Source organism: Lepidochelys olivacea (genome assembly GCF_965140295.1).
Source record: "Lepidochelys olivacea isolate rLepOli2 genome assembly, chromosome: 4".
NCBI lineage: Eukaryota > Metazoa > Chordata > Testudines > Cheloniidae > Lepidochelys > Lepidochelys olivacea.
In genome coordinates this window covers 90,848,804-90,862,943 of record NC_140414.1, presented here as the reverse complement: position 1 = coordinate 90,862,943, position 14,140 = coordinate 90,848,804, and the positions used below count along the sequence as shown (strand labels likewise).

General features: G+C 41.1%; 1 long non-coding RNA gene across 1 annotated transcript in view; it reads left to right on the top strand.

Annotated features, from left to right (window-relative positions):
* LOC311520168 overlaps positions 1-13,484 on the top strand; it is a 100,003-nt gene extending 86,519 nt beyond the window's left edge. The window contains exons 3-5 of the long non-coding RNA XR_014711499.1: positions 1,335-1,534; positions 4,864-4,940; positions 12,988-13,484. This is a non-coding gene — a long non-coding RNA (uncharacterized lncRNA). The remainder of the gene's footprint in view (positions 1-1,334; positions 1,535-4,863; positions 4,941-12,987) is intronic.
* Positions 13,485-14,140: the final 656 nt, after the last annotated feature.

Genomic DNA, 14,140 nt, shown 5'->3' with positions numbered 1-14,140 from the left:
GATTTATATACAGGCAATATGATATTTTCTGTCTTATTATCTATCCCTTTTTTAATGATTCCTAGTATTCAATTTGCTTTTTTGACTGCTGCTGCACATTGAGTGGATGTTGTCAGAGAACTATCCACAATGAGTCCAAGATCTTTCTTGAATGGCAATAGCTAATTTAGGCCCCATCATTTTATATGTATAGTTGGAATTATGTTTTCCAATGTGCATTTTTTGCATTTATCAACACTGACCCAGTTTTATTTGCATATTTTGAACTTAGTACCTAAAAAGATTTTTTGTTTCAAAGGTGGTGTTAGACCCCCGAAACAGACACCTTTCTGTTCAGTTAGATTGGCTCCATCAGAGTTACTTATATATATAGAGAGTAATGAAGGTCAGATCTACTCCATTTGTGCTGGTTAAAACCTTCATGCATTTTTGATTTTTGAATGCAATGTGGCTGCTTTGCATCTTGTTGGCAGAAATGAGCCAGAGGAAATGGCTTATCTGGAGGATCACCACAGTGCTGGCATAGGGTCTCTTACAACACCATCCTCCCCCCTGGCTGCTGGTGTAGACGATATGGCTGGCAGAAGAGATGTGGCCAGAGGCTTCCATAAAGCCTGCTGATTGCTATTTCAGCCTCCTGCGGTCACTGGTGTCAGTGTAACACAGTGGCACCTTTCATTTCCTTTTGAGGGTTTTGATTTGACACACCCATTTTTCTGTCTGCACATAAGCCATTTAACTTCCCTTGCTGTAAATAAACACTTTGGAGGATCCACTAGGTTCTCAGATTTAATTTTCCAGTTCTGGTAAATTTTGTTGGTAATATTTGATAGGTTGATCATCCTTAGACCTAACATACACTGTAGCATTCTGATGGGTGCTAGCTCAGTAATGGGGAAGTAATGATTAATCAGTGAAGGAAAGCTTTCATTTTTGTTTTTTAAAACTGTGGCAGAGGACAAGTGGAATGATATGGCTGCAAAGGGCTAACTATTTGACAGAGAAGTTTTTTAAAAAAATAAACAAGTATGTCTAGAATTTTCTTTGACCAGTTTACCCAGCCCTAGTAAGCATCATTAAAAAAAATCTAAAGATTATTTTGGTTCTGAGTTGATAACTGGAAGACTATGAGAGAGAATTTTCCATTTGCAATGGTGAAAATAAAAGCCAATTCTAGAAATAATGTGGTACACATTAGGTCTGGGGATTTGAATTTTTCTGATGCAGACCAGAAAAAAATACCATTTGGACTCAGATCATCTTGATTCAAATGCAGAAATTAATTAAAAAGCTCTGGATGAATTTGTTAATTTGGCTATCTCATCTACTTCCAGTACACCAGAAAATTCACACGTTACCTGGCAGCAGAGGGAAGAGTAGCACATGTCCACACGTGTCTACAAAACTAGTAAAGCTACACAGGAAAGAAAATCCTCATGTTCAGAGGATGGATGTGAAGATCGATGCTGAATATGTTCCCATTAGAGGAAGCATGCAATCAGTGGAAGAGTCTAGAGACTCTGAGCAACATACAGTAAGTGGGAATTGGGTTTGGCTTTTGGGCATTTCAGCACGTTTCTTTCTTAAACGTGCTCCTGACACTGAAAAAGTCTCATCCATCAAGTCTGTTTTGTCAATACAGTACCCAGAAAAATGATGTAAAAATTACCTTGATTGATTTTAGCAGCTCAGAGCAACTCAAATCTTATATAGGAAGTTATGCATGCACTTTGTGTACACACACACACACACACACACACACACACACACACACACACACACACAGAAATTGAAAGGATAATTATTCTCATCCGCCAGCTCTTCTGTATTCCTTCTATAATATCATACATGCCTGTTGTATAAATCAAAGAAAAAACATCACAGGTCTGAATCAGGCATTAATGATGCTTCTTATTGTTTACTTTCCATTCCTAATTTTCACATGGGTACTGCACATTACCAGTCCGGCACCCAGTGGTGAAGAGATATAGGGCTAGATCCTTAGTTTATTTAAATGGAACTAGGCAAATTTACACTGGTTGAAGATCTGGCCCATTAAATTTGAAATAAATACAACACATTGAGCAACTGTATGTTAATGGCATCAGCCCTTCTCCATGAAATTTGTTAGCTGTCTGACTGAGGGTCACATCCTTCTGGTTTACATACACAAGTAATCCCAATGATAGGATGTGGCTCAAGTTGTAAGCTTCCCTTGGGTCAGAGATCTTGTCTTTGTATATATTAAGTGCCATGCCTGTCTATGGCACTATATAATTAATAATTAATAATAAAATGAAGAACTTACACTTTGTTCATTTGAAAGCCTGTCATTTTTATTTTGCAAAAGATAGTATATGTAAGTTCCATCCCTTTCCTGAGAGGTGATATTTTCCTGTAGATTGGAGATTGTCTTAAGAAGCTGCAGAGACCTTCACAAATACATGTTCATTTTTTTCAGACATATTCTACATTGTAAGAGATTTTTTGTTGGTCTCATTTTTGAGACTTTGGTGGTTTGAAGTGAGTAGGTGGAAGAAACAAGTATAATTACTTAGCCTGAAATACTAATGCAGGCAAAAAGTGAGGTCATATCATCATTTGTGTAAGCTCTGTTTAGCAAATCAATTACCATGCTGATGAATCTTAACAGAGTGTAACGCTGTGGCTCCAATTTTTAGATCTTTCCTAGGTAAATTGAAGTTCAAAAGCTGCTGTGAATGTGGCAATACTAAGTACAGGAATTCTGATTGAAAGGGGATACATGGCATTCTCATAAGCAAGTCATTATCCCAAAGCACCTCAACCTCTCAGCTATCTTATGGCAAATCTGTCGTCTCAGTTGTGGGGATAAACTGAAAAGTTTAGGCAACAATTAATTTTTTTCTGAATGCTCTGTGAGCCTGAACTGTAGTCTCACTTTTATCTCCCCACTTTATTAAACAAACAAAAAATCAGTTCTTTGCCCTGGCCTTTAGGTAAAATAATTTGATACATAACTAGATATTGAGTGAATGCTGTTTTTAAAAGCCTAGAAAAATCCATATGATTCCCAAGGCACCATTTAGAAATTTTTTGTATCAAATATTTATTGCATTATAAGAGCAGTAGATACCTACAGATTATTAGGAACTGATGAGAAAAGTTACCTTAATGCTACACTTTTCTCTTCAGCTCTTATGTAACCCTTCTGCCAGGCCAAGTTGATAGCAGCAAGGGCCGGGTTCAGTACACAGTGGTTTCCTCTCATCAAAGCAAATGCAAAACTGGCTTGAGCCCCCACCCAGTGACCTGGGAAAATCTTACACACCCCCTGGGTGCCTCAAAGAGGCAATACTTCCCCTCTCACAAGCACAGAGTCTCGGTGTAGCAGAGAATCTTTAATAACATGAGGTAAACGACATCAGCATTAAATTGGGGAAACACCACAACTAGTGTTCATTAACCAAACCATGAGCAAAGACCCACCCCAGCAAATTGGGCCACATCCTTTCCCTCGGGTTCTTGAGTCCCAGAACCCAAACGTCTCTTGAGTCCAGCAATCCACAAATCACCCAAAGTCCAAAAAGTCCAGCCCCAGAGTTCAAAAGTTCATCTGCTTAGTGTTACTCCCCAGTCTGGCTAAAATGTGCCTCTGTGTGGGGGAAACAGGTAAGGGGCACCTTACGTGTCCTGAAGCTGACTGCCCCACAGTGCTCCGCTCCACCACGAACGGCTCCGCTCTGTACAGCTCGCCGTCTCATGAACGCTCCACTCTGCCATCTCACAAACAGCTCCGCTCTGCACAGCTCACCTCGCCGTCTCATGAACGGCTCTGCTCTGCACAGCTCGCCTCGCCGTCTCACGAACGCTCCACCAGCCTATCCACGAACAGCACCACTGCACTCTAGATCTTCTGGCTCCCCACTACCTGACACAGTGCTCAGTGATTTCAGCTCATAGTAGTGGGAGACTTAGTGCTGGTGCACCATAAGGCCAAAGTGAATTCAGCACAGTACCTGTAGCAAGATTCTTAATAGACCCAAAGTTAGCTCTGACATTCCACAGTGGAGAGAGACAGAGGTGCAATTGGTGTTTCAGGCCCTCACAAAGGGCCCACACCACCAGGCACTAATACCTGTCTTAAACCTATCTCAATTCACAGAGTTTTGGAACCCATGTCCCTTGTCTAGCGAGTGCTACTTAGTTGATGGTGAGTCCCTCCATCATAACAAAAGGCCAAGTACAGTTCCAAGCACAGTTCCCATAATCAGGGTAATAACAATTTATTCTTCCCACCCCAATAACAGAGACACTGGGGATCCCACAACAGCCAAAGTGACCATTTGGGCAGTTATGGCCTCATTCTAGGCAGGGTGGGTGTGCCTATGCAAATGAGATCGGCCCCTGAAGTTCTTTTCCACAACTTGCCATACCTCACCACCAGATGTCAGGGTGGAGCTCATCCTGACTCTGCTTACACTTAAAAGATCTGTGGTATCAGAAAATACACTCTCCTTCTCCTAGATCTCTTCAGAGAGCACTGGGCTACCCACATACTCAGAGAGGTGAGACAAGATTTGAGACTTTCTGAGACTGACTAAGTGTTGCTAACTCTCACCATACTTGCTATTTTTCTTAAAGACCAGCTCCTGGAGTCATGACAATCTCAGCTTTCATTTAAAAAATAAAGTAATTAGTCTTCATGGTTGTGGAGAAAAGCCAGAAAATAGGACCCAAATGTAACCTAAAGGTTCAGTATACAAAGAACCCCAAACTGATTATTCTTTAAAATCTCATGATGTTTTGGGGGATTGACTCGTGCTTTTTGAACACATGCGTATGACAGAACTGCTGACTCTCCATTACTGTATACCTCTCCAGAAGCAGGGATCCAGTTTTTTCCAAACGTAGGGAACAAGAGATGACTGCCATTACAGCTACGATTGACTCAGAGTGAGGTAAATGTCAGCTTTTGGACTTTATGCTGTATACAATATTAATCCTGTGAGTTAAACATACAACTTGTTTCAGGACAGACTACTCTCGTCCCCAGCATAGCAACACAGTTACCTCAGTTTCAGCCTCTTGACTCTCCGCATGTGCACCTAGGAGTTTTAGTTAACATTCCCTCTCTTTATTAAACCATTCTAGATTTATAACATAAGCAGTTCACTTGCCCTCCCAGGCACCAGTAATTGCTTCCCTGATCAGCAACTGCTTTGTTTTCACTAGGATTTTATCTTGTGTTAGTTAACTCAAGTTAATACCATTCTTTTTACATACATAAGACAAGCTCTGTTTGTGAGTTTTGAACTCACATACATATTGTAGCAGCTAGAATGTGCAAGAAGCAGCAAACTCTTACCAGATTTCAAATATCGCTAGTGCTAAGTCTACCATACACCTGGAGATGCTGTATGAATAACGGGTAAAGTCCTAAGGAGCCTGATGTTTTCTTATTCCTTGTTTATGGTTGGTGTGACATTTGCTCTTTTGTAAAATCTATCTGATCAAAGGTTGTAGGAAAACATTTCCTTTGAAATGTCACATATGAATGATTTAACATATAAGATTAAAAAGGAAACATTTCATAGTATGGGATACTATTCTCAATATCATTTTAGATTCCAGTTATCTGTACACATCATCTTCTGCCATCTTGGAAAAGTGACAGTGATACTAATAATGGCAATGCCCTCAGAGATGATGGCTCATAACAGATACACCCAAATACTCCTTTATAGAAACACGCTTCTGGAAATGTACTTGCTAGGTTGTCAAACATAATGACAATTAAAAATATAATTGAAATACTGTTTATCTTTAAATAAAATTACTTCCACAGAACCTGACATTATTTTATCTCCTTCAACTTAATGTTCTCCAAATGTAGATTTGATTGTATTTGTGAAGTATAAAAACACATGTGCATTTCTTAAATCAGTCAGCTAGCTTGGGGAATATGGTAAGTCTAATGCACGCACTTAAGACTCCAGATAAACAATCATTATAGCTTTTAGGATATCTTGCTGTCAAGAGTAAAGCAGGAGTAACTTTTCAAAAAATAAAGGGAAGACAGAAATTCGATCAAGGCCTGTGGAAAAGAATCATCACTTGTTAATTTGCATTGAAAACCCGGCATTTTTGCTTTTAAAATCTGATGTATAATTTGCGATAACACTCTCACAGTGTAAAGCAAGAAGATTTGGGGAATTGGTATGTCATTTTTTTGAATTAGGAAAACTCACATTGTGTATCTGCAATTCTCATTGCTTACTTACTTCTGGAGAAATTTCTATGCACTTTCTAATAGGAAGTCTGGTATTCAGTCTGGTTAATCAGAAAAAAAATTACTGGAAATATATTTTAAGAAGCAATCGTACAATCAACGGATGGACTAAAAAAGTTTTTTCCATCTCTAATTTCTATGAATTCAGTGCCTTCTCTTTAATCCTTCTTTGTAATACCAGTGTGTGAAGCAGAGGATACTTACGATACCTGCAAACCCTTATTAATGCGAATGGACCTCACTGAAGATAATAGGCCTACTCACATGATAAAGGTTTGCAGGATCTGATCTCTATTTTCTACTCTTAAACTACTTTCAGGTCACATTTTGGCTATTTCATGTTTCCTTACTGCTGTCTACAAGAGCAATCAAATAAAGATATGAGGTTAGAAAAATGGGGCCAGAACTTCAGTGGGTATAAATCAGCATAGCATAACTTTAATAGAACTGCTCCAATTTGCCCTATCTTGGGATCTGGTCCATGACTTTTGTGTGTGTGTTAGAAACATAAAGATTGATACTGGTGAGTCCTGAATAGCTGTGGGAGGTGTGTTGAACAGTGGTTGGATCAGACACCTAGGAAGCAGGAAACTTGGCTTTTATCCTTAGTTTTGCTACTGAATTGCTGTGTGACCTTACACAAATCACTTAACCTCTCTATGTCTCGTGTTACCCAGCTGAAGTGGGCACAGAGTTACTCACATAACTTTGTAGATCATTTAAAGTTCTTTGGAACAAAGATGGAACCTAAGTGCATTTTGTAATTATTTCATTATATACGTGTTTCTGCTATGTTAATGCCAAACATTGCTAAATTAGAAGAAAACACAGAATTCTAAAAAATGTAATGGTTTCAGTGGCTAAATAAATGCGCCTTGATCTCTCCTGACATAATATTAATGAGAAAAGATGCTTAAAATTATCTTGTATTTCAGCAATTCAGAATGTTAAGTAAAGGTTAAGCAGAATAAGAATTATAAAATTTCCCAGTAAGTCTGTTTATGGGTATGTCATAAATATAAAGGGAAGGGTAAACACCTTTAAAATCCCTCCTGGCCAGAGGAAAAAACCCTTTCACCTGTAAAGGGTTAAAAAGCTAGGATAACCTCGCTGGCACCTGACCAAAATGACCAATGAGGATACAAGATATTTTCAAAGCTGGAGGAGGGGAGAAACAAAGACTCCCTCTGTTTGTGTGATGCTTTTGCCAGGAACAGAAAAGGAATGGAGTCTTAGAACTTAGTAAGTAATCTAGCTAGATATGCGTTAGATTCTGTTTTGTTTAAATGGCTGATAAAATAGCTGTGCTGAATGGAATGTATATTCCTGTTTTTGTGTCTTTTTGTAACTTAAGGTTTTGCCTAGAGGGATTTTCTATGTTTTGAATCTGATTACCCTGTAAGGTATTTACCATCCTGATTTTAGAGAGGTGATTCTTTTACTTTTTTTCTTCAATTAAAATTCTTCTTTTAAGAACCTGATTGCTTTTCCATTGTTCTTAAGATCCAAGGGTTTGGGTCTGTGTTCACCTATGCAAATTGGTGAGGATTTTTATCAAGCCTTCCCCAGGAAAGGGGGTGTAGGGTTTGGGGAGGATTTTTGGGGGAAAGACATTTCCAAGCGGGATCTTTCCCGGTTATATATCTATTAGACGCTTGGTGGTGGCAGTAATAAAGTCCAAGGGCAAAAGGTAAAATAGTTTGTACCTTGGGGAAGTTTTAACCTAAGCTGGTAAAAATAAGCTTTGGGGGTTTTCATGCAGGTCCCCACATTTGTACCCTAGAGTTCAGAGTGCGGAAGGAACCTTGACAGGGTATCAGTAGAATTTTTTTTTGTAGTGACCACTGTCTGTGTTACTAACTGGATACGATAAGTTTTAGCTTTGAGACTGCTAGATAGATCACAGTATCTTTCGATAGTGTCAGAACCCCCCCCCCAACTCTATACCATTGTGGATAAATTGTATTTTTGAAATACCCGCACTGGTAGAAAATGGCCTTACTTGAAAAATCTCAGAAGGGTTCAGAATAGGGGATGGTACCATGGAGTCAGCTGAGCCCCACATCTGCATGGAAGTTGGAAGATTTGTGAGTGGCGTACCCTTTCCATGCATAAATTTGAGACAAAGGAGGGCCACATTCACCCAGTGTCAAGATACATTAAGTGGAGGGAAGCAGAGGGGGCTGTCAGGGTGCCTGTTACAGCTTCCTGATTCTCAAACTGCCCTGGCCCTGACAAAAATTATAGCAGTCTAGGGGCTGCTTTAAGTCACGCCAGATGGCTATGGTGCTGGTTGGAACTGGTATGCCATCTGAAATTTGCCTTAGGGGAGCAAAGTGGAGCTACCCATCTCTGATCCTGTCACATTCCTTCCCCCTACATGCCCCTTAGTGATGAAATTCTTTATTAATGAGAAAAGCAAGAGGGAATGTTGAACTGGCCAGGTGATGGCCCCTTTGTGCTGCTGGGTTCGTACAAAGAGAATGGAATTGAGGCTGAGAATTTGGCCCTAGGGGGTTGATGAGCTCTCATTAATTTTGTTCAGCAAGGTCTAGAGCCTGTCTCTTTACTTTTAAAATTACAGGACATGGGCCTGATCCTATTCCCACTGAAAGAAATTTAATGCTTTTTTTGACCGGGCCCTGCTTCCTTTTATGTTTAGAAACTGCCTAGCACATTGTGGCCACTACCAGGCTAGATCATCTATATCTATTTCTTAATAGGAATTTGGCTATTGACTCAGTGGGAGCAGAATCAGGCCCTATGGACAGCTGATGAGGTGCAATAGATTTTGGATGCAAAAGGATAACTAAATGAGGGTTTAGATTTATCAGCTGGGATAGTTCACAGAAAATACAATGCTGTTTCTCTAAAGCAGTGGTGGGCAACCTGTGGCCCACGGTCTGCATGCGGCCAATCAGGATAATCCACTGGTGGGCTGCGAGACAGTGTTTACATTGACTGTCCACAGGCATGGCTCCCCGCAGCTCCCATTGGCTGGGAACGCTGAACCACGGCCACTGGGAGCTGCGGGCGGCCATGCCTGCGGATGGTTAATGTAAACGCTATCTCATGGCCCACCAGCGTATTACCCTGACGGGCTGCATGCGGCCTACAGGCTGCAGGTTGCCCACCACTGCTCTAAAGAGTGTGCTTGCACACTCATATACACACACACATACAAAACCTATTAAGGAGTGTCATAACCTATATGACTAGATTGGTGAGGAAATTGAAGTTGAAAATAAATGTTGCTTGAAATGATGCATTTGAAAAATGAATGTGTCTGCAGCTGAGATGTATAAAAACAGGATATGATTTATGAAGATTTTGTGATCTGGTATTAAACAAGGTGAATTAGAAATAGTGTTGCACCTTGTAGATATAGATACTGTCATATCATGATTCATGAGCAGGGATCTGAGAGTAGATAAAGGGTGTTATTTGCATTGATTGCAAATTCTGACTTCACTGGGCTCTAAATCTTCAAAATAAATTGAGAGTAGTTGATAATATTGTTTACTAAATTGCTGAGAAGTGATTAAAAGCAATAAACCAAAATGTTATGAACAAAAAAGAAAATGAGCTTGTGAAAAAGATTTTAAATGATATATAATTGCATGAAAATAAAAATGCTGTATCCACAGCTCAGTACTCCTGCTCTATTTTCTTAGTGGTTGACAGGTAATTTTAGCTTAATTTTAAAGGACCTTTAGAAATAAAATGAATTTTAAAGATTCAGTGTTCAGTCTCAGCAGAATTTAAGTGTAAATTCTTTGGTAAACATACCTTCCAGTTCCAGCTTTCTTTTTTCGGACCAATCTTTGTAACAGGCAAAACTTTTGATATAGAGTATAATTATGGTTAATTATTACTTGTATAAGGCCAGCGTCATGCTAGGTGCTTTACAAATGGACAAAAAGAGAAGGAATGGCCCTAAACAGCTTGCCATGTAGGAAGACAGCATACAAATGAAGGCTGAGCTCAGGTTGCAAGGAGTGAAGTGGAGCAGCTATTGTGTTAGTGCCACAGGATCTGTTTGATTGTGTTGTTTTTGGTTTTAATATTTTATGCTTTGTATTGATGGCTTTCATTTGTCTGCTAGTTAAATCTGATTTCTTCAGTCTAGAAGTGCCATGGGAGGAACTAGGGCTTTTAGAGGGGGTTGAATATTCAGTTGACAGAAATGAATGATTGTGGAGGTGGAATCAAGAAGATACATACAAAGGAAGGGAAGGTTTTTTTGGTACCTGTAACCTTCATCCAGTTGTTACCAACTGTATCAAGTCTACAGGTATTTACTAAACTGTATCCCTTAAGTATTCTGGGGAGCAATTTCAGTGAATCCACTGTGGGTTGTGATTTAAACAGAGTGGGTGATGGAGATGAGCAAACCATGGCAAACAGTGTAGATTCAGGTTTCAGAGCAGCAGCCGTGTTAGTCTGTATTTGCAAAAAGAAAAGGAGTACTTGTGGCACCTTAGAGACTAACCATTTTATTTGAGCATAAGCTTTCGTGAGCTACAGCTTCTTTTCCAAGTTTCTGATTTAGGGCCAAAGCCAAAGGGAATATTTGCATGATCAAGTGAGCAGGATTTAGCCCTTAATAAGAGTGATTCTGGATAGTGAAAGGAATGAGATTTCTTTTAAAGACAAAATGCTGCAATTCAGTGCTTGTTCCTGTAATGCATCCCTGCAACAACATATTGCCTGTTGTTGATTTCTATTTGATAAAGATCACTCTTTTGGCAATGAGGAATCCCCAGAGTGACCATTTTTCTGGAACTGTAGATATCCTTAGGAGTATTGTTAGGGCTTCTAAACAAACAGATGTGGAATTTCTAAATCTGCAGTTATTTGAATACTGGTGGTTTATTTTCTGTCAGGGATTTGGACAGTCCCATAGCATACATAACAGAGTGCCCCTATCTGAGTTAAACAATGCTAACATTTGCTTTGGAAAGCCCAGCTGTGTGCCTTTCAACTAGAGTGTGCTGTTTCAAACATAGGACCAACTCCTGCTTGCCTTACTCGGACTTGGTCTATGCTACAAAGTTAGGTTGACATAAGCCACCTTGCATCGACCTAGCTGGGTATGAATGTACATTGGGATTTGTCTCCCACCGATGTAAGTGCCATGTTACAGCAACGTAGTGATACCACCTCCTTGAGTAGAGTTGAGCCATGGTAGATGTACTGAGGTTGAGGCAGCGCAAGGGTAGTCACTGTATTGCTTATGTTGACCCTAACTGTCCCACCGTACTCCATATTGACTGCTCTGGTCACATTGTGAACTCTACTGCCCAGGGGTCATGGAGAAAGGAAGGCTCCCTTCCCTTTTAAAGCCCTACAGATTTTTGAAATGCCTTTTCCCGATTGTCCTAGCAGCTCACCTAGTACACCTAGCAACACTCCATTGTTGTGTGTAACTGGCTAACTGACCATACTGGCTACATGCTCCAGATGTGCTCGTGCTTGGAGTAGACAGGAGATACTGGATCTCCTGGGCTTGTGGGGAGAAGAGGCTTGCACAGATGTCCATATTTCTATGAGCAGATTGCCCAGGGGATGCAGGAGAAGGGATATGACAGAGATCAGCAGCAGTGGAACATGAAAAGAAAGGAACTGTGTCAGGCATATCAGAAGGCCAGGGAGGTCAACAGTCTATCTGGTGCCAAGTTGCAGACTTGCCACTTTCACAAGGAGCTTCATAACATATTTTGTGGAGACCCCACCACCACCCTGCAGACCACCATGGATTCCTCCAAGGAGCTTGAGCAACAGACCCCTGGCCTGAACAGTGAGGATGAGGATGAGATGGAGGAGGATGATGGGGGACATGTGATCGGGGGAAGGGGTGGGGTCCCGCTATGCTACAATCCAGGACCTGTTTGAGAATCCACCGCACTCCAGCTAGTCCCGGCAGTTGAGCACAGGCAAGGCTGATGCAGGGGAAGGAATCTAGGGTAAGTGTGCTACTGTATTTCCCATTGCATTGATGTACTAATGGCAACCCCAACTTTGCTGGACACAGCTATCAACTTTTCATTAAATTTACATGTACTGGAAAAGGTAGTGGTACAACAAAGAGAGGGGTTAATTGCTTTTAATTCCCCTCTGGAGTTAGGCAGGGTGCCACGCAGAGCTGTTTCTTTATGTACACAGGGATGCCCCTTGAATCCTCCTGAGAGATCTCAATGAAACTTTTATGGAGGTACTCTGCAATCCTCTCCCAAAGTCTTCTAGTGATGGCTGCCTTATTTCTTCCTCTGCGGTACAACATTTCCCCACACCAGTCAGAGATAACTTTGGCAGGCACCATTGCATTACACAAGCTAGCAGCATACAGGTCCGGGTGGCTTTGGGACACCAGCAGCAGCTGTGCTTTCCGTGCCTTTGTTACACACAAAAGTGAGAGATCAGCTAAAATCACCGCTGCCTGTGGACAGTGGTGCCAGTACTCAATGCCACTGCCCTATACTTATAGTTCCATGCAACCGAGCAATTCCCTCCTCATTTCCCTCGCTCCGGCAGGCCATACTCACCAGGGCTGGTGCTGTGAGTGGTGCCATACGCAAGCACTCCCAAGTAGAAGTGTCAATAGACATGTCTTGTTTAAAACTTTAGGGGAGCAAGGGAAGGGAGTTCCGAATCTTAACGCTTGCTCTCTGTTGTGACTGTACTGACAATGGTACTTCTGTGTGTTTTATCTGCAGCTGCTGCCATGGCAGCACTAAGGGGTCACCCCTCGACAGCTACAGAACATCTGCACCAGACAAGGAGGAGAAAGAAGAGGACCTGGGATGGCATATTCATTGAGATCCTGCAAACCAGTGCTGCATCTGACCTAGAGCAAAAGGCCTGGATGGTGACTATTGCAGACATCCTGGAGAAGGAAACAGAAGACTGGAGAAAGGCCCCTGAGTCCCAGAAGTAAAAGAAGAGGGAGATGCACAAGGACATAATGGGCTTCTCCAGCAGCATACACAGACTCTTATGGACCTACAGATTTAACCATCACAGACTGTCCACCCTTGCAGTCCATTACAGCAACTTCTACACCTCCCCCCCTTAACATTCCACATGGCATCAGGGGCCTCATCCATACCTACTACTCCACTCCGGGGGACATTAGAGACAACCACAGCTTCACATACACTGACCTGTGAAAGCCACGGTTGCTGAATGTGTAGGTAAAATGGACATAAATGTTCTTTCCCCTTCATAAGTTCTGCTCCATTAATTTATTAAGTTTTTAATGTATTTGCTTTTAAATTGCACAGATTTTTCTTTGCACTGGTTTTGTTACTGACTACTATTCTATTATTTGGAAAATAATTCATCTTTATTAGTTCACAACATATGCTGCAGAGTGCCTAGCAGCTCTGAAGGCACCCACTTATTTGTTACTGTTCAGTGTGACAACTCACAGGATCAGTGACAAACACAGTGCAATTATCATAAATAGATAGGAAGCATTGGAAAATTAATAGGTCATTGACTGTGTTATATTCGTAGATGTACACCAAGCACCATGCAACTCCCAACAGGCCCCCAAACAGCAGGTTCAAGTAGAACACAGCAAACCCCAAAGCATTACTTTGGCTCACTTTTAAAGTGCTCTTTCAAAGCCTCCCTTAGCTGAATAGCTCTGTGTTCAGCTCTTCTAATAGCCCTTGTGTCCGGCTGTTCTAACTCAGCCGACAGCTGTTCCACCTCCACCCCAGTGGCAACTTTTCCCCCTTTGCTTCATGGATATTATGCAGGACACAGAAGGCAGCTATAATTATTGGGATGTTTTTTTCTCTGAGATCCAATCTTGTAAATAATCAGTACCAACATCCCTTCAATCTACCAAAAGCATATTCA